This window comes from Ambystoma mexicanum, chromosome 5q, assembly GCF_040938575.1.
Source record: "Ambystoma mexicanum isolate Mex_15411 chromosome 5q, UKY_AmexF1_1, whole genome shotgun sequence".
NCBI classification, from domain to species: Eukaryota; Metazoa; Chordata; class Amphibia; order Caudata; family Ambystomatidae; genus Ambystoma; species Ambystoma mexicanum.
Window position 1 is genome coordinate 279,280,351 of NC_090933.1, and position 21,028 is coordinate 279,301,378.

Here is a 21,028-nt window from a genome sequence, read left to right on the forward strand (position 1 = left end):
TGTGTGGTTACGGACTAGGACCATATCTCCTGGGTAAAGTTTTGGAAGTTGAAATTCAGTAGGTTGGTTTGTTGTAGCATCTCCTTCTGTGTTCTGTACTGCCTTACACCCTCGTCTCTGCAACTGTCCTGAAATCACAGAAAAACTGGAAGTCCTACAGTTCAAATAGTTTTGCAATTCAAGCTCTAACATTTCTGACGTTGGTTGAGCATCACTTCTAACTCAGGATGGAGGCATTAAAGGTGTTCTCATTCGCCTTCCCATTATGATTTCATGCGGCGTAAGATGATGGTCAGAACCTGGTTGGTTCCTCAATGCATATAATGCCAGTGGTAGGCAATGCAACCACTCTTTTTTTGGAGTCATAAAAGTACCATCTGTATGCGAGAATAAAAATAATTCTTCTGCATAATTCGGAATCCCTAGAACTGGGGCTGTGTAGATTGCCTTTTTTAATTCATCAAACCCTTCTTCCATTGCCTCAGTCTACACGATTTATTCTTGCGTTGCCTGTGCTTCCTTCAAGGCCTGTAAGAGCAGCTGTGTATATGAGCTGTCGTGAAAGACCCATGCCCTGACATAATTGCATAATCCCAGAAAACTCTGCATCTGTTTTATCGTGTGTGGCTTAGCTGTTTTTAAAATGGCCCCAGCTCTTTCAGGGGTAACCTTCTTTCCCTCATGTGAAATCAATTGGCTGATGTACACTTCTTGTTGACAATATTGTAACTTTTCCTTGTCAACCTTATATCCTTTGTCAGCAAGTATAATCATCAGCTGAATAGAATAGCGTCTGCAGTCTTCCTCTGTGGTGCTGCAAACTAAAATGTCATCTACGTATTACAGCACAACACTTTCTAAAGCAATATTGCTCAAGTCCATCTGGAGGACCTTGTTAAAAATTGATGGGGAGTCACAGTACCACTGGGGTAGCCTTGTGCTTTTTAATCGCACTTGTCAGTGAATGATGTCAAATCTTGTGAGTCCTTGTGCAATGGGATTGAGAAAAACGAAATTTTGAAGTCAATCACTGTGAAATATCGTGCATCGACAGGTATGTCACATACAATTGTAGACGGGTGCTGGACTAAAGGGAACTCGGCTTCTACAATTCGGTTTATTGGCCTAAGATCTTGTATTAGTCTCCAAGGCCCCCCCCTTAGATTTCTTGATAGGATAAATTGATGTATTACATGGTGACTCTGACGTCACTAAGATACCTTGGTCCATCATGGCGGAAATCGTCTTGAAAATGCCTTCATCTGCCTCTCGAGACATGGAATATTGCTGTGCTCGAGATAAAATTGCACCTGGTTTCAATTTAATTTTCTTTTCCCCAACCCCTTTCAGTAAGTCTATGTCATAGGGGTCAGTGGTCAATAATGAAACTGGCACTTTCGCCATATCTTCATCAAAATATTCAGGACACTTCTTTGCTAGCATAATTCTCTGCAGAACTTTCTCTTAATCGCCTTTACCAAATATGTAATGCACATTTCAAATATTACAAAATCGTCAGATAGGTCATCTCCTAACAATTCCTCATCAGTGACGTCAGTCACTCTGCAGCCTTGCTCAATAGCAATCATTGTGCTCCATCTTCTACTTTTATCATCAGTTGCATCAAGCAAAGCCATATTTCCTCGGACTGTAGCTGCTTCTATTTCTAAGGGAAAAATGTGCCCTTCCTCTTCGTCCATGTGTATCTGAGGCCTAAATAGAAACTCATCTGGTATTCTCATGGTTCTGCCTACTAGACCTGGTAGCCATGTTAACAGAATACGTATCCCATAATGGAACACCTCGGGTTGAGCGGTATTGCTCTAGGCACTATTTGCCCTGTGAATGCCCTAATCATTTCGCACACGTTTAGATAATGCATTCCCAGTGTTGAGCATATTATGCCTTTGTGTCGCAGGTTTCCCCCCTTCTCACCTGTCTGTGTTGTTTATTAGAGTTCTTCGATGGAGTCTTCTTGCGCACAGTGCGGGTCTTGTATAACCCTGTGCGTATGTCCTCGGGTTCCAGCGTGCGTTCAGCGTCCCGATTCCTGGATCGTTCAGAATGCCCGGGAAGTCCTGGAAACAGCGAAGCGTGTACTCGGGAAGCGAGTACACGGAGATCCGGGATGCAAGTGAGGACAAAAAGGGAAGGAATGAATGAGGAGGAAGTAATAGGGGGACTAGTAACCAGGAATCAAAGAAGTTAGCAAGAGCGAACTACGGCAGCACACGTCTAGCCACTGCAAGCGGTAGCGTTGAGACGCGCAGGGCCGCGGGGGCGTGTCTGCTTTATAGAACGTGATCCGTCCCAAGCGGAATCTGGTAAGCAGCGTTCCGTGTTTGACGGCCATGTTGGGAGTACCGCTGAGTGCAAGCCCCTATGTGTCAGGGACCAGGAAGTCCAGAAGGGACGCGTCCGATGGTTCATGACACTTTGTCTGTAAACGAAATGGTCATATACATTTTTGTCATTAAATATCATCCTAATATGTAGACAGGTGTTTGCCTCAATTAAAGCAGTGGCACCTTCATATCGTACTCTCCTATGGAGACTGGTAATTCTTCTGTAAAAGGAACTCGGCTTGTGGCTCCTGTAAAACCCTGAGTATTAATCGTATTGCCAGACATTGAACATTTTCCCTCATATATACCCGAGTGTGTTGCACTCGTGTCCGCTAAGAAGAAAGAAGCTTTGCCGCCTATATTTACATCTATCCTCGGTTCCTCATGAGGATTCAGCGTTACAGATAGGACTGAACACAACAGGTCTCCCAGTGAGCTGTCCTATTTCGGGCACAGTCTCACTCCATCACTCGTGAATGGATTTCCTCCATCAACAGTGACACCTCCTATTCTAAGCGTCATTTGCGGTTCTGTGTGTGTGCTCCTGAAGTTGCATAGGAGATTGCTGAGATTGTCCTTGTGGTTGATTACCTGTCATTTGCTGTGATTGCGAGCCTTGCTGCACTCTCGGAGCTTGCTACTGCACTGCTTGATCTTATGCAAATCCATTTCCGTTCTGCTGCAAATATGCAGGTGAATTTGGCATTCCCTGTCTAGAAAACTGATCATTTTACACCCTACCTTGGCTTTTACACATTCGAGCTATGTGCCCTGTCATTCCATATGTCGAACATATGGGTGGCTGTCTCCCCATCTGCCCATATTGCATGTTCTGGTTACCGTTTTGCATATTCTGAAAACCTCCCAGATTTTTCTGTCAATTCCCTTGATTACCATGCCAACCTCTTCCTTGATATCCCCTTCCTCGTGGAGCATATACATTATTCGTCTGATCAAACTGTATTTGGTTATTTATCTGTGGCATGTTTATTGCCTGCTGCAAATTTGGTCCACCTACGCTAGTTAACATTACCCCTTCAATAGCGTACTTTAGTTTTTTCTGAACTAATTTTTCTTCCTCACCTTTTCGCATATCATCCTTTTTGCAATTCTTTTCTTGCAGGAGTCTGAAATAATGTGCAATGGTTAACTGGATTTCAGACCATGGTTTAGCTTCTGTCCCCACTAATTTCTTGAGCTTCTTCTGTACCTGCTCTGGCAGCCTTTGGCATAATATGTGGTAAAATACAGGTATAGACTTCCACCAAGCCTTGTGAGTTTTATGTGTCCAAGCGTCTTGCAAACTTTGAATGTAAAGCAACGGATCCTCTCCCTCTTTCATTTTTCTTGTCATTATAGCTCCCACATTGGACATGTCCCGATATAGCACTCGAAGCGCTTTCCAAATTGCTGCTCTACAATTATTAAACGGCGCTCCATCATGCGCGGTGTTGACTGTAGTCACACCAGGATAACATGCCCGTGTCCATATGTCATCAGCTCTCTCACCAAGTATGGCGATCAGAAGACCTTTAATATCCCCTGTAGCTAACATAATCTCTGCCGTCATTTTTCTAACTCATGTATCCATTTTCCAGCGCCCGAAGTTAAACTTGGGAGTTTACATTTTAAATGATTACTGTCCATCTGGGGCCACGGTATATATTGCGGCATGGCCCCTCCTTTTTCTAACAAGGGGAACTGTGACGCTCCAAACTCATTCTCATCTCTCATCATTTGTCTATCTACTGCCGGGGAAAGATTCCCACATCGCCGTCTACGTGGCAATGATCTTAGGCTGCTTACATAAGGCGGGGACTCCCCCATCTGACCATGAGGTTGCCCTTTATGTCGGTCTGACTGTGTGAGTTGCTCTGATGCCTTAGACATAGGTATTTTTTAAATCTGACCATCTTACTCCTTTATCCAAAGGCGAATATCCCTCTGCATGACATATATTACTTCTCTCTTCCCTCTGGAAGGTTTCCCTTTCTTCGTCTGATACTTCTTGTGCCCAACTCGTTTGACTTCTCTCCTAATCATCTCTATTTAATGTTAGTCTGCCTAAAGACAGCTCTTTATGTCTTGCACTACCGGAGGCTTCCTCCGTGTCATACAACTGAGTGCTTTCGAGGCGATAATTTTTTCCCTTCCCATGTGATTCTTTCTGTGTTTGCATTTCGTGGTAAACTTTATCATTTGTTTCCCCAATACTCCGCGAGTCAAACTCGTCTTCTAGATTTACTCTAGACGTGCCTGGTAATGAGGCGGTTTCGAGAAAGAATTCCTCTATGTCTTCCCATGCTACCCGTGGATTGGGATTTCTTACTTCCCTTTCCAAATACTTAAGATCACGTACTCTCTGTCTTCTTTTGCGTTCCATGTTGTCATCGACTTCTTTGCGTTTTCTCGCTTCTTCTCTTACTCTTTCTTCCTCTTTCTTTTTCAAATCCCTTTGTTCATATGCCCTTCGTATTTCCTCATCCCTTTGTCTCTGTATTCTTTTCTCTCTTAGCCTCTCTTGTTCATCACCCTCTATTATTTTTATTTCTAGCCTTTCCTGTTCATCGGCTGTTCTCTTTCTATTGTCACGTTTTCTTTGCACTCTGCTTTCTCCTGTTTGTTAGCTTGCTCATCTTGATATAACTGTTCTTGTCTTTGTCTATCCTTTCTTTTCGCTCCTTTATCTTTTAATCGATCCTTCCTTTCTTTGTCTTTCCTATCTTGTTCGTCTTGATCTCCTCTGTCTTATATCTTTGATATTTTTGCCATCAAGTTTATGCAAAATCTGACCTCCCATCCATTTGTTCTGTAAGAACGCTATCTCATCTTTTATCCTTGTCTCTTTTCCATCTCTTTATTTCCCTCATTGTATCTAGAGATGTACTTGCTCAATCACTTCTCTCCTTATCACGCCTTTCCTTGTTCCTCAGGACTTTGGAGGTTATATCTTTCTCTGTATCTTTCTCTGGGCCTTTGTCACTACTTTGTGTAGGTGACTCATATGACAGATTACTATATCCTGTTGCTGCTTTAAGTTCTCTTAATGGGTATAACCCTTCGTTATCCTTAGTTTCGTCTTTTATTTCAGACGCGGTGGGCGGAGCAGAAGGCTCTTCATCCCCTTCTTTGAATATATTCAGTATCCAATCTAAAGGTGGCTGCTCCTCCTTCTCATGTTCATACATTTTCCAAAGGTCTAGACTTGCTAGGCGCTTTACTAACTTTTTTCCTGTGTACGCAGCATGCAAATATGTCGTCATATGCTGCAGAACTGCTCTCAATAATGATCTGCGTTGCAGCCATGGCATAAATATTTTGTCTGCGGTCCCTTTAATCCACTCTGCACTGTATTGCTTAAGCTTAAGTGCATGTTTCGGTAGCTGTTTGCAGAGGTGCACTAATGGAGTAACTTCTTCCATCTTTAACCTTCACTTTTCTCTTTGCTAACACTCGCTTATACTTTAGTTACAGTTTCCAATTTATGTCTCAATCAAAATACACTTATGAGCGAGCACCAATCGTCGCAAGCTCCAATCCCATCACAACACAATTTTTTACTTTAATCTTGCTAAAAACAAGCATCAAAATAAAATTAAGAAACAATCAATCTTCGCGTCTCAACTTCACACTTCTCTTTTACATAACATTTTCTTCTTTTAACTCTGACACCATCACATCTCTTTCAACCACATAAAACAAACAGACAAACTTGACCGGCCACACGTACTACTCACAATATTTTCTTAAGACTCGTCTTACCCTCTAAATCAGCTCTGATTTTGGAACTTATGCTAATTCCTTTAAGACTGTCTTTAACCAGTCTCGTCTTCTATATGTCCCGCTTAAGGGGCTCTGAATTAAAGCTTCTGCTAGCACTCTTTAAAGTTTAGGAACAGGGCGTATCCTCATAGCGTGGCCACACTCATGACTATTCTTCCTCATATATTGCTCGGCCACCCTCAAGTCAATATCTTGTTTCCCATGTACATATATATATTACACTTTTACTCTAGTATTATATTTTATCCCGCCTCCCTCCGTTACTCTCCGCTATTCACTATGCTTGCATCCCTTTGCCGCACTCTTTGGTCTATTCACTCACCGTTTGCATGTTTTTCATTTTCGGACCCTCAGGATCACCGCCTTTGTTACCACCTCTTCGAGCCGCTTTCCGATCTGCTTCGTGTATATGTGGGAGGGGTTTCTATCTTAAAATAGGGGTCCCATCAAACCGTCCATTGCAATGAGTTACCTATTCTAATCACTTCTATGGGGAGCTTCACGTCCTGTCAGCCGAATGTCAAAGGTTGTGCGATATTCCAGCAGGTTCCAGCAGAGACTCTAAAGTTACTTGTGTTGACGGCCGATGGTATCTTATCAAACCATCTAATCTTTGCTACCAATTGAACAGGAGGCTTCCAGCCCTTAAGATGAGTAGCGGTACCCTGGAGATAGATGGGGATGCAGATTTTATTTGTACATTAATAATCAAGACAACACAAATAGTTAGGCAAAGTTTGTCTGTTTTAATGTCAAATATCTTAAAACAGGGAGTACAACGAACATCAGCAATCGCTCGATACTCTGACTCTAACTACTTCATAAAAAATGTGGGCTTTTGTACCCAAAAATGGTCATCACTGACGTGCTGACCTGCATCATTACCAACGTCATCCGACGTGGAAAACTACAAAAACCTATCGGGAGGTGGGATTGGCTCTAAGTGAATAACTAAGCATAGGTTGTATATCTGCTTGGAGTAACGGAAAGAGGTAATAGGATAGTTAATATCAGGCGAGGCAACTAAGCCCTTCCTTCAAAATGGCCACTATGAACGTCACTAAAATGAACGTCACTAAATGTACAACGTCTCATTGGCTACACATACTATAGGACCCCCAACTACGTGGTCCCCTACAATTGGCTGGTTTCTAGTCCCCATCAGTACTTTTCCTACCTACGTTAGCAGCACGCAGACTGAACAACCAGGTGCGGATAAGCTTGTATTGATACCAGCTTCCCATCAATTGAAATATCATCCATCATCACCTCAATGGTCCAGTATCAATTAGTACTTTGAAGTTGGCCTTGAGTTTGTACTGTTCTCTGACAATTTTTAAGGAGTATAGGCACTAGCCGGCTTTTGTGCATAGGTGTGATCATCTTGCTCGTCCAACTTCCTCTATCACATGACTGGACACCATGAAATTGAGCCTTTTCTTGTATTTGATTTTATTTTCAATAGTCTTCAGACGTCTTTTGTTTTTGCTTGACCTCTCTAAACAGGAGCTTCTGTTCTTTCACTTTAATTGTATCCAATGTCAGCCAACTCCAGTTTGATAAGACCTTGACTTTCTTGGCTCAGTGAACCTCTTAGCTGAGCTTTTATTCTGTTTAATTCAATTGCTTTACTCAAGTGCGACACTAGAATGAGGCCTTCTTGTCTTTTTTCAGAACTGCTTATATACGTAGCGGAAACATTTATTCTTTATTTGTCCATATGTATCTATTGAGGTATATATGTATATATTGGCACTTGCTGCGGTCTAATCTATTTAAAAGCATGTGGCTAGCTTCATCATTGCTTTGCTGCTTGCGTTTAATTGCATCTGTACACGTTTAAACTAGCTAAGTATCTTCATCAGGTCTGCGGCATAAGTCTCTTCATCTTGATCGCAAGATGTCACTTATCCTTGGCATCTTCTTGTACCTTATAAACCGTCTGCCTCTCTGGTCCGGTTATCTTTCTATATAGGTGGCAATTCAACTTTGTATGACGTCACCATTCATCCTTGTCATTTAGTTTCTTTGCTTCTTAAGGAATCTCATTCAAATGGCCATCATATTGTCTTGTATGCAGGTATGGTTTCCTAAATGGGAACTTTACCTCCCATATTCTCTAAGGTATTCTTATGGGTACTGCACAGAGACCACGCTCTTCTCTTTGCTGGTTTAACTGTTCAGTATACGTTCATACGTTTCAGGTAATGTAGGTGGGGCAGTTGGAGTGGGGGTACTGGCTCCTCCTCTACAAGGTGCTCTGAGTATCCTCCATTTTGGGATACCCAGGCCCTGCCATAGGAATCAGGGGATTCCTGATAGGAGACAAGATGGCCCCTGTGGCCTCTTGCTTTCTATCGCCTGTTACCTTGTTTTCCTGAAGTCCCGGGAAGCCCTGACTATGTCCCTTCCCCTGACTGGCTGTTGGGTGGAAGTTCCATATATGGTGTTGTGGGCAAGTCCAGGCCAGACTTGCTGCGGCCTTCCCAATGACTGCATGTTGTGGGTACCCCAGTGGGGTGGGACCTGGGTGAATGGAGTGTGTGGTGAATAGGCATTTTCATGTTATGGGTGTCTGGTATCTGTTTGAGTGACACAATGACTGAGACAGTCCTGACCAAAACTGTTATGAATGTAGTGGGGAGTGCTGATTGGCTAGGTGTTTGTCTGAATCCACAATCCGCGTTGTGAGTGTCTGGATGAAGAAGAATGGCCTGAATGCACTGTAAGCCTAATTGGCTGCCTGCCTGCCTGAAAGTCCTTGTTGGGCCTACATTTCTTCATTGTCTTCCCTTTGTGGTAACAAACACTTGTCATTGAGGTGCACTGCATGCCTCACCATTGCAGGACGTTTACGACCGATCATCGACGAGCACCGCAAGGACCAAAGCTGCTGCCTCAACAACATTGTTCACCTTTTTCTCGTGGAATCTCGACGATCCCTGGCTCCTGCCTTAAAGGGAGTTCACTCAAGAAGGATCTGGCGACGACCGGACGACACACTCTGATAAACCAGGTACATTGGGGTAGTAGAATATTTCTAGAACGAAACAAGACTCTGCTAAATGATATATGTACTGGGCTTGTCAGTATATCTTATTTAGAAGTTGCCCAAACAGAACTGTGTCTGATGGTATAGACCTAGTATTCTGCCAACTGTTTAACTACTTGTTTCTCTCCTATGTCTGGTGTTGATTCTCATTGCTATTAGACTTGTATGTATTTGCAACTGTCGCCAGTTGGTACATGTGGCCAGAACATGTTAAGGTTAATACAATCTTAAAATTCTGCAAGAACTTGTGCCATCATTAATAGCGCTACTTTAGGACCGCAAGGGCTTATTCAAGCTAATAGTGTTATGGAGTCTGATTGGATATCTCATTTTTCCAACATCTATGCTCAACCAATAAATAGTGTGAGCTTGAACACAGTCAACCTCCCTACTAAATTTAACCTGGAATTTGACCTTCTTGATATACATTTATGTATTAAATCCATAAATCGGTCGAGAGCATGTGGTCAGGACTGTTTGTCCAATCAGACATTCAAACAGAACACTAATATATGGGCCCAGATTCTTTTTAACATCTTTTCTTTAGTGAATGAATCTCAATTTATCCCCCAGTCATGGAGACATTCTATAACTGTTCTTGTATATAAGAAGGGACACCGCCAATCCCCTAATAGTTATCGTCCAATAGCATTACTTTATGCGCCAGGGAAAATCTTCTTGTGCCTCCTCCTAAAAAAGCTTAACCATTGGGCCTTGGACATGCGTCTGTTGGACCCCCTTCAAGCAGGCTTTGTAACTGGAGTGGGTACCATCCCCAACATTATGATTCTTCACACAATTAAAGCAAAATATGCCAAACTTGGCCAAACAATCTATTTTGCTTTTGTCGACTTTAGAGTCGCTTTTGACTCTGTTGATCGCCTTCTCCTTTATCAAAAGTTAAAGAAATATAATTGTCCTCCTACACTCTAGGCTTTAATTGGGTTGCTTCATACTAATACTTATATGCAAGTAAGACTGACTCTGAATGGTATACTCTCCTCCTACATTTGCACCCAAAGAGGCCTAAAGCAGGGGTGTATTTTAGCGTCCACCTTATTTAATTTGTTTATCTTAGATCTAAGTCTTGCTTTCGTTCAAACAATTTGCGACGCCCCCAAATTAGGTTCTCGCCCAATTAATTATCTCCTTTATGCAGATGATTTAATTCTCCTTTCTCAAAAACCCAGTGGACTACATAATATGCTAACCACACTGAACTCTTATGCATTGAAGAATAATTAACACGGGTAAAGCACAAGTCTTGGTTTGCAAACCCAAATCACAGTCCAAAGTCCATCCCTCTCAATGGTTTTTAGGAACTGAAAAGCTCGAAAAGGTCAACACGTATAAGTATTTGGGAGTATCGATATCTAATTCACTAAGAAATAATGATAATGAGATTGAAATTCTACATAAATTACACCCCTTGATTGCCCAGGCAAAGTTACTAATGCATACATTTGCGAAATGTTCCTATTCGCACATTCTTCTTTTTTACAAACAGAAAGTGATCCCCATCATTACGTATGGTGTGGAAACTTCATTACCCAAACAACGTAAGTTTTGGGATGCACTTGAATTCAAATTTTGGAAAAGATTCTTGCGGCTCCCGTGAAGCATGTTGAAAGCTATGCTTCGGTTTGAACTGGGCCTAACATCTTTGTATTCGCAAGATCAATGGAAAAGATGTGCGCTACTCAGGAAGTGTTTTCTAAATCTTGCCGCTACAAATGTAGTAGGAATGTTAGCATGTTATTTAACAACTACAAATGATGCTTTTTCCATCAGATGGATCCAGAATACATTTGATATTCTTGCAGACTCCAACATCTCGCTAGAAATGTTATTACATAACCCATCTAGAGCAGAGGTCAAATTATTTCAAAGGGACTGCATTACTACTATTGAGGAATGATCACGAATGAAAGACTTTGACATAACTGTATTGTGTACCTCTCAGTATGCCTCCTGTTGTCCCTGTGGGCATGGTACTGTACAGTACCAGTGGAAACCTGTGGCGGTGAGGCTTCCTCACGTGTCCCTTTGTTCTTTCTTGCTGTGGTGGGGGGGCGTGTGTACTCCTTACCGGTGCTCGGAGCCTCCCCTTTCGGATCCCCGTGGCCCTCCTCCTGCGGCTGTACTTCTCTGTTCCTCTTCCTGCTGCAGTGTCCTCTCTCACTCCGGAGCTTCCTCGCGACGCGGACAGCTGGGCTCCCTTTATCTGTAGGCGGCAGTCTCACCGTGCAGTGACACGGTCTGTCGGGCTCCGCTTCTTCCCTGGTCGTGCTGCGGGCATCCACACAGCCCCTTCATTGCTGGTCTCGCCACAAGCTGCGGCTCACCTCCCCCTTGCAGGGTCCGACGACCCATCTCTGCTGCAGGCCGCGTTGCCTGCGCCTTTCGTTCTGTTGCTGGGCACCTCTTTCCCGCCTCGTCATGACTGGGCACACGGTCCCCCGGCTGCATGGTCCCCTGGCTACACTCCTTGCTGCTGGGCTCTCCGTCTTCTTTCTTCCGTTTTTCTCTGCTGCGGGCACACGGGCCCTCCTCCTGCGTTCCGGGCCAGCTTCCTGGGTTCTTCTCTGCTGCGGGGCACACCGTAGCTATTGGCTCGCGGGTCCTCTGTCTCTCCTCCTCTGCTGGGCGCACGGGCCCCTCGCCACTGCTGCTGGGCGCTTAGGCCCTTCCCCACTGCTGGGCGCATGGGCCCCTCACTGTCGCTGGACACACAGGCCCTTCACTGTAGCTGGGCACATGGGCCCTCCAGCACTGCTAGGCACACAGGACCTTCACTGCTGCTGTCGCACACGGGCCCTCCACCACTGCTGGACACACAGTCCCCTCCCTGCTGCAGAGCATGGGCTCTCACAGGCCTCGTCGCCAGTTGTTGTACCTTGTACAGCCCCCCTTCATCATTCATCCCAGTGACTGCACAGGAGCCAGATTCCTCCTGACCTTCACTTTATTCCTCCATGTTACAACTGAACTCCCTCTTCCCTTGCCCCTCTCTTTCCTCACGCTTCCTGCCCATGGTCTTGAGTTCCCTCTTAAAGGGGCTCGGTCCTTTCTCACTCACAACAACTTGTTAAACTAAAGTTGTGCCTGTTGCCATCTATGAATATTAATTACCCTTGGCAATCATGTGACAAGGAAAAATGCAATATACTCAAAAAGGGGTATGCATTATGGGAGTGGGTCAGAGGATCAGCCTCCCGAACTCAGAGTGGCGAGTTCAACCCCAAATTCAGGCAAAATAACTTACACCCCATAGCTGATCTGCTCATCGTGCAAAAGAACATTCACTTTTCAGTTGGTAAGGCTTTTCTTTGGTCAAATGTTCCCAGTAAAATATAGCTGGTGAGTTGGAGTTAGGCAATATTGGTGGGGTGGGGTGTGAGGAGCCTGTAGGGGCAGTGGTATGATGCGGCGGCCTAGCTCTGCATTCTATAAAGAAAATGAGCAAAATAAACTTGAGAAAAAATTATTCGAGCAAAGAAAAATGATCACTAGATATACAGCCGAACAATGTATGCTTACTATTTGTTTAGGGTTTACATAAACCCATACAAAAGTAAAGGAGATAATATCCTAAGCAATAAATACATCTTTGGGGTACAGGTTTAAAGGAGTTCACCATTTAACTCATATTAAACAAGTCCCTGAAGCTATACAATAATTGAAATGATTTAATGGCCCATGCTGCCTGTAATATGTGCTATTTTCAGATAGATAACAATACGATGAAGTTAGTGCATAAAAAGTATTGTGAGACCCATATTGTAACCATTTCGATTCCAGAAACAGTGTTCTATATATAAAAGATTATTATTGAATTTCATATAGTATATGAGGCAACCCTTTCTTATGTCATGCCAGAAATATACCATTGTATAGGATTGTAGTGCCAAGTTCAATATTAACAGCTGCCATTGTGCTCATCCCCATGACCCATAGTAAAGATCTCCACATTTTGTTTTCAAAATTGGCACTGGTCGTTTGCAAATGTGGTTTCACTCACTACAGCTTTGACTGAGAGGTCATAAAGGTAAAAAAACATTTTTTAAAAAGAAGACCTGCCATCTCATTGGCTAAAGCATTGGACCCTCCACCTCTGTCTGGTGCATCCAAGCTACCAATCTGTCAGCAACAAAAACTTAAATCATCTAGTTGAGCGGAACACCAAGCAAAGGTACTTCCAGTTTTAGTTTCCTAATGCTTTGGACTATGCACAAAATGTGTGTTATGCTTCTTTTCCTTACAGGTGACTTACATATAGCAGCAGAAGCCTAGAATTGAGAGTTTACAGATAGGGCTTCAGTCATTACACCTGTGATGGTCATTTCACAAGTCAGAAAGCAAAGTTTTGGAGCTTGGGACATATTAGCTCATTGGGAATTGCATAAGACATGTGCAGTTTGGTTACACGTGTCTATAAGAATGAACATATATCGAATCTTTTCAAACGAAACATGTTTATGAAGAATGCACTTTTTGGAGGGGATCCGCCCTTAAACCCCTGTTTCCTGCCCCTAAAAACCAACCCCAACCGTTTCCCAACATTATTTAACCCTTTACCCCACCCCTAAGTGCATTCTTCATAAAATGTTTTGTTATAAAATATTCGATATATGTTAATTCTTTATAAAATATTCGATATAAAGACCCTCCACAGACAGAAAAGAAGCGTGCTCCATGTATTTCAGCTGCACGCAAAAGTACATCTGTTTTGACTTATTATTGCTTTAGATGAAAATACCATATTTGTTCTATATTTACAAGTGGCTTGTAGATCGCAGCAGAATCCTTGATCCACATTGACATTCATAGTTTGCATCTGAAGCTCCACTCGTTATTCCTTTCACAGTCATGCAAGAAGGTAAACAGGAATGCTAACTAACGCGAGACCTGCGAGTAAAGTGGGGAGAGCCCGAGACTTCCAATCAGAGGATGGTGATACAATGCCATAATTGAGGGTGATACAAAAACGCGCCCCCTGTAGCTGAGCTGCACACCAAGCATTACTACTTCCAGTGCTTAATACTTTAGACTATACGCAAAATGCCTTGATATTTACTTTTATTGCAACTGACTTGTAGATCACATATCACAGCAGGTGTGTTTTTAGAGCACACGTTCACCCCTAGGTATCTTGAAACTATTCCCAGATAACCAATGTTTACTGATACCCAACTCAATAGTACTCATTTTATAAACCTTGGAGGGTGCTGAGTGTACCTGCCAGGATTCAAACTTGTAACCATGGCATCAAATGCAGGTCCCTGTAGCGGATGCATTAGTCCAGTGAGCCACAGACCCAGCTTCAGATAATAGTAGAAACTCTGACCTGGATTGATAGCAATAGTTTGCAGATAGAGATTGTATTCATTACACCTTTGACAGTCATGTCACAAGGAAGAAGGCGATATGTTTTTAAGGGAGACCCGCTAGTGAGTGGGTAGAAGTGAACATTGCACTTCCAACCTCAAATTGGTGCATTCAAGCCCCTAATAATGCAGTAAGACTCTCTTTCACTGTGCAGTTGGGTTTCACACAAAGCAAACATGCTTCTAGCTTAAAGTTCTTAATGATTTGGGCTCTACACACATATGTTTTTATGATATTTTATATTACTATTGACTTGTAAATAGGATCAGAGCTCCTAATCTCAAAGTTCATTGATAGATTCTTGATTTACTCTACCCCCTCTCCTCTTTCCATCCTACCTGTAAACCCTCTCAACCTTGGCTCTCTCCTCAACTTCTCTCCATGCGTCGTCTCTTTCGACGTCTCGAGCGACTCTGACTCAAATGTCCCTCACTATCCAACCAAACCTCATATTTCTCCTACCATTCTCTTTATGACTCATGCCTTGCCTCTGCTAATCGTTCATAATACTCTAACCTTCTCCACTCTCAAGCCTCTCAACCTCGCTGTATTTCCAAACCCTTTCTCGTCTTCTCTCCCCATTACTCCTGACCCTTCAGCCTCTTCCACCCTTTCTTCTTCTGACTTTGCAAACTTCTTCTCCTCCAAGATTCTTTCTCTTTGTCAAAAAATTAACTCCTCTTTCTACTCCCTCACTTCCCCCCTTCCTATTCCCTTCAACCTGCATGTCTGACTTCTCGCCTGTCCCCCCTTCTGACATCTCCCTCCTCCTGTCCAAAGCCCATCCTACGTCTGCCCCTACTGATCCTCTCCCCTCCCTTCTTTTCCCCAAGATCTACCCTTTTCTTATTCCTTACTTAACCTCCTACTTCAACACCTGCCTTTCCTCAGCCACCTTCCCCTCTGCATTTAAATATTCCACCATCATCCCTATTCTGAAGAAACCTTCTGCTGATCCCCTTCTTACCTCTAACTTCCGTCCAATCTCTCTTCTCCCATTCCTCTCTAAACTACTTGAACGCCTCGCCTATTCCCAGCTTTCGGCCTTTGTCACTAATCTTTCCTTCCTACCCCCCTCTCAATCTGGTTTCCGGCCTAAACACTCCCCTGAAACTGCCCTCACTTATATCCTTAACTCCCTTCTATCTGCTCAATACGCTAAGCAATCCTCTGTCCTTATTCTCCTTGACCTTTCTGCTGCTTTCGATACTGTTGATCACGCCCTACTCAACACTCTTTCTTCCTTCGGTTTCAAAGGCTCTGTTCTTAACTGGCTCTCCTCTTACCTCTCCTCCCGCTCATTCGCTGTCTCCTGGAGTGGCCGTTCCTCGCCTACCCTCCCCTTGGGATACGGTGTACCCCAAGGTTCAGTTCTTGGCCCTTTCCTGTTCTCTCTCTACACCTCTCTCCTTGCCCCTGTTATCTCTTCATTCAGTATTTCTCACCATTTCTATGCTGATGACACCCAACTCTTCCTTTCTTTCTCTTCCTTTTCCTCTGACCTCCACCTTAAACTCTCTTCCTGTCTTACTGCCATTAAAAACTGGATGTCATCCCGTTTTCTTTATCTCAATACTGATAAGACTGAAGTCTCGTTCTTTCCCTCCAATGCTCTTCCCCTCCCTCTCCTCCAACTTTCATTCACTTTCCCCCCTCTAATCTTCCTATCTCTGCCCACGCTCGCAATCTAGGCATTCACTTTGACTCTTCCCTCTCCTTTTCCCACCATATTTCTCTTACCTCTCGCGCCTGTCGCTACCACCTCTTCAATATTTGCAAAGTCCGCACCTCTCTTACCTTCCATGCTACAAAACATTTAATCTCCTTCCTTATCTTCTCTCGACTCTTCTATTGCTCCTCCCTACTCTTTGGACTACCTGCTTCTCATCTTGCTCCCCTCAAATCTATCTACCACTCAGCTGTCCGTACCCTCTGTCTCCTTGCCCCCCATGACTCAATTTCCTCTTCGCTCTCCTCCCTTGGCTGACTTCCCTTTCACTCCCAACTTAAATTTAATTTCCTCTGTCTTGTCTTTAAATCTCTCCATGATCTGGCTCCCCCTTATCTCTCCTCTCTTTCTATAATCCCTCCCGCTCCCTCCGTTGAGCCGACCACTTCCTTCTCACTGTCCCCCCTTCCCCATGTGCCTCCTCCCGTTTCCGCTCCTAGCCCCTCAGCAATGGAACTCCTTACCTCTCTCAATCCGCTCTATACCTACCTTTTCCTCCTTCCGCACTTCCCTGAAATCTCTCCTTCTCCATTCCCCGCCTTGAAACCTTCCCCACCTCTCATTCTCTCCCCTTCCCTCGAATCTTCCCTATGACCCTCTCTCCCCACCCCATCCCCTTATCCTCCCTCAATTTCACCCTTATACCCCTTCTGTTTCTTTTTTCCCCTCCTCCTTCCCTTCCTCACCCCTTCCTTCTTCCCTCACAGATTAATTGCTCTACTTACTGTTTTTATTGGTTCGATTCATGATTGTAAATTGCTTCTACTGTTATATGTTCTATGTATTCTGTTGTTATAATGTAAAGCGCTTTGGATGAAAGCACTATATAAACACAATTAATACAAATTCAAATAGCAGATGAAGCTTCACGTGTTACACCTTTGATAGTCCTGTAAGGAAAAAAGGAATGCTTTCTAAATGGCAACCCATTAGCTCATTGGGTAATGTAATGAAACTGTTAAAGGGTCTTGTATAGCATCTGTCTGCCATTTTGGTTGGCTCACTGCCTGTGGCCCTGTAAGACAAGAGGTGGTGGGGAGTTACTAGAGGGGTAAAAGTAGAGGCAGATGTGAACACTGTGGTGTTGATTGGGGCAAGCCAGAACCACCCTAATCTTGACTGCTGGCATGGTTCCATGTTTGTGACAGAGACATTTGGGTATGTGTTTATCAGTATGGCAGAATCACCAATCTGTGAAAATGACAACAAGATTCGTTACAACTCAAAGATCATCTGGTATCTAATAGGCATGAGGTGACCATGTGCAGAGGATGTGTGTGTGTAATGTAAGGTGAGTCTGTAAGTAAGAAGAAGAAAGAAGACACTTTAACATACTAAGGGTACCTGTACTGGGTATAGATCTATGTTGTAGGAGTCAATTCCATTAAGGTTATGTGGCGCCTTACTTGAATGAGTCTGTAGTCCAATAATCCTTTCCGAAGAAGTTGCGCATGGGTTTGTGTTAAGTTCGTATGACTTTGGAGGGGAGGCTGCTCGTGTTGCAATTACTGTGCATGTGTACATCTTCGGTTGATGTTTTCATGCTGGGTTCATGCCGGTGTTAGTTAAATAGCCAGCTTTCTCTCTGCGCACTGAAGGTCAGGCGGTCTGCTTCTGTGGGAAGGTGTTAGTGCAAAGAGTTTCAGAGTTTGGATGAGAGGTAGGAGGAGGAAGATCCCCAGTGGAAGGTCCGGTTAATGGTTGGCTCTGTTACTACGTTATAATTGCTAAATCGCATACTGCTCCCAGCAGCAGGTATTGATGAAGTTCCTTGTGATTGATTCTGGGCCCCTGCTGTGAACGGCACGGTGGGTGATGCAGTGAGTTTTTAGTTGAATCCTCTGTTTAACCGGTCGTCAGTGAAATGTTCTGAGGGCTGAGGGGTGAGTGTGTGTCTTTAAATGTCTTCCAAGGTTTAGTTCTTAATGCTTTGGGCTATAAACAACATGATTATGATTTTGCAGATGGATCTTCTCTCATTACACCTTTGATAGCCATGTTTTAAGGAAAAGAGGAATTCATTCTAACAGGAGAGCCATTACCTCAATGTAAGACTATTGGACTCCCAAACTCAAGGTGGAAAGCTAAGGACACTAGTCCAGCAGAAAGAGAAAGTTACTCATCATTTTAGTTATATTGTATTGCATTATAGACAACATTGATGTTATATTTATTTTCATTACACGTGGCTTGTACCAGAAGCCTTTACCCACATTGGCATTGGGCGTTTGCGAGTGGAGCTTCACTCATTGCACTTTTGTCAGACAAGGCATGAGTAGGGGAGACTGGCCTGTAGTGAACTCTGGAGATTTCCAGGTAGGCCTCTGCACCATGGGCATCCTTTGTATGGTATTTCCAAATCTTCCGATAGGAAAAGGGTTGGGCTTGCTCAAAAAATGTAATATGGGGCCACTAAGAACAGTATTTCCAGGGCCTCCTTTGGTTCCCAGTCCACCCCTGGGCATGAGGGAAAAAAAAGAAATGTTTCATGAGCAAGGCTTGTTAGGCCAGTAGGCAGCGCATTGCACCTCCAACTTCAGGGTGGAGAATGCAAGCCTGCCATCAGTCGAAAAGTGAAAATAACATCATGTCGTTTTGCAGTAGATACACAAATGTCCTTCAAACGTGTTAATCCTTCAAACTCTATGCAACTTTTGTTTTCTGCCCTTTATAATTATACATGACTTGTAGTTAGTAGTAGAAGCCTCGATGATCCCAATTTGCATTGGTAATTTGAAGATGGAGCGCCACTGCTTGTACCTTTCACAGTCTGTTATGAGGAAAAAACAGTGCTTCGTAAACGCAGATTTGTTAGCTCAGTTGGTAGTGAATTGGACTGCCACCATAAGATAGTTTGGGTCAAAACTTGCTCAGTTGGGTCCAAAAACGTCAAGTAAAAGTATTTTCAATATTTAATTCTTAATCTTTTGGCCCCATAATTTGTTTCATATTTAGTTTCATTAAACGTGATTTGAAGATTGCACGAACACCCTGATCCCAATTAGCCTTGATAGTTTGTAAATGGAACTTGAGTCATTAGGTCTTTTGCAGAGCTGTCATGAAGAGAAAAGCAATGCTTTCAAAAGGGAGGTCCATTAGAGCGTTGGGCGGTCTGCCGCCATCATAATCAGGCAGTAAAACTGGCACCATGTACTCAACCTGCATGCACAGGAAAATTACTTCCAATTTTTAGTTCATAACAATTTGGACTATACACAAAATGTTCTTTATATTTCTTTTAATTACAAGTGACTTGTGGATAGATGCTGAAACTGTGGTCCTAATTGGCCTTCAGTTTTCAGATGAAGATTCACTCATTCAAACTTTGCAAGTCATGCAATAAGGAAAAAAAGAATATCTTCTGAAGGGAGGCCTGTTTGCAGAGTGGGTAGAGCATTGGAATCCCATCCTCAGTGCAGACTCCCATCCTCGGTGTGCTGCACGTAAACCCCCAAGGTAAGCAGATGTTCATGAACATTGCATCAAGGAAAACAGCTCTTCATTGTTTGGACTATTCATTAAAAGCGTTTATTTGTTTATTTTCATTATAAATGACTTGTGGACAGTAGCCAAAACCCTGATGACAATTGGCAATGATAGTTTACAGATGTAGCTTGACTCATTACCCCAAGACGTGATTGGGAAAAGGCAATGCGTTTGTAATTGTGACACGCTAGCTCTGTGGGTACAGCATTTGTCTCTCATACAAAGTGTGGTAAGTGCAAAGCACTGTCTGCAAAAAAGGGATCCACGCACCATCTAGTTGTGCCAAGTGAAAGTTCTTCCAATTTTTATTTCTTAATGCTGTGCACAATACACAACATTTCCTTTATGTTAATTTTCAATAAAAGTGACTGTTGTGGACACAAGTCAAGGGCCCTTTAAGTGGGAGGACACTGAGCAAGGGAGGGCACGTTGGAGCGGGGGAAGAAGGGGATGGCCAGGTTAGGGAAAGTCCAGTAAGGTTAACGGTTTCCAGGCTCTGTGTCTTCATTAATGTAAGAGGGGCTAGCCCACCCAACAACTGGCAATGAAGCGGCCCGTGCCCGTTTGCAAGGGTTCCACCTGTCTGGGTGACAGAGAGTGGTGTCAGACGGCAACTGAGACTGCAGGTCGGCTCCTGTGTGGCACGCTCCATGAGGCCGGAGCTGCCAGGGTGGAAGGAGGAAAGCGGAGAAGACGCAGCCTCAGCAGGACCAGCAGCGCGATGAGGGGTTTGCCTGCTGCATCCCTGCTATTGCGGAGGGGTGTGTGAGAGCACAGCGATGTCCCATGACGTGCTGGCTACTGCATCCAGAGCCTTTGATGAAGTGAGGAAACTCGCTGGGGCCTGGAGAGTGCCAAGGAGGGGCACACAGGTGTAAAGCCTGTATCCTGTCTTCACGGGACGTGAGGACAACACACAAACAAAAAAATTAAAAAGAGAACAATAAGAAGAAATCATAATAACTACACCCATACGAAGGGGCAAACACAGTCAGGGCAGACTGTCTGAGTGCCCGGCCTGCGCCAAGGAGGGACACAACAAAGATTGATGGCCTAAGGAGCGGCCTGGAAAGGAAAGGAAAATGTGAGTGAAGTGTTGTAAATCCAAAACACATGATCACTCAGACATAAAAGAAAAGGGAAACGGTCTCAAGTGAATGGAAGGACCCACAAAGAGGAGTGAAACCCAGGAACAGACACCCTGAGACACAAAAGGGGACTTCATAGAAAATACAGACCATAAAG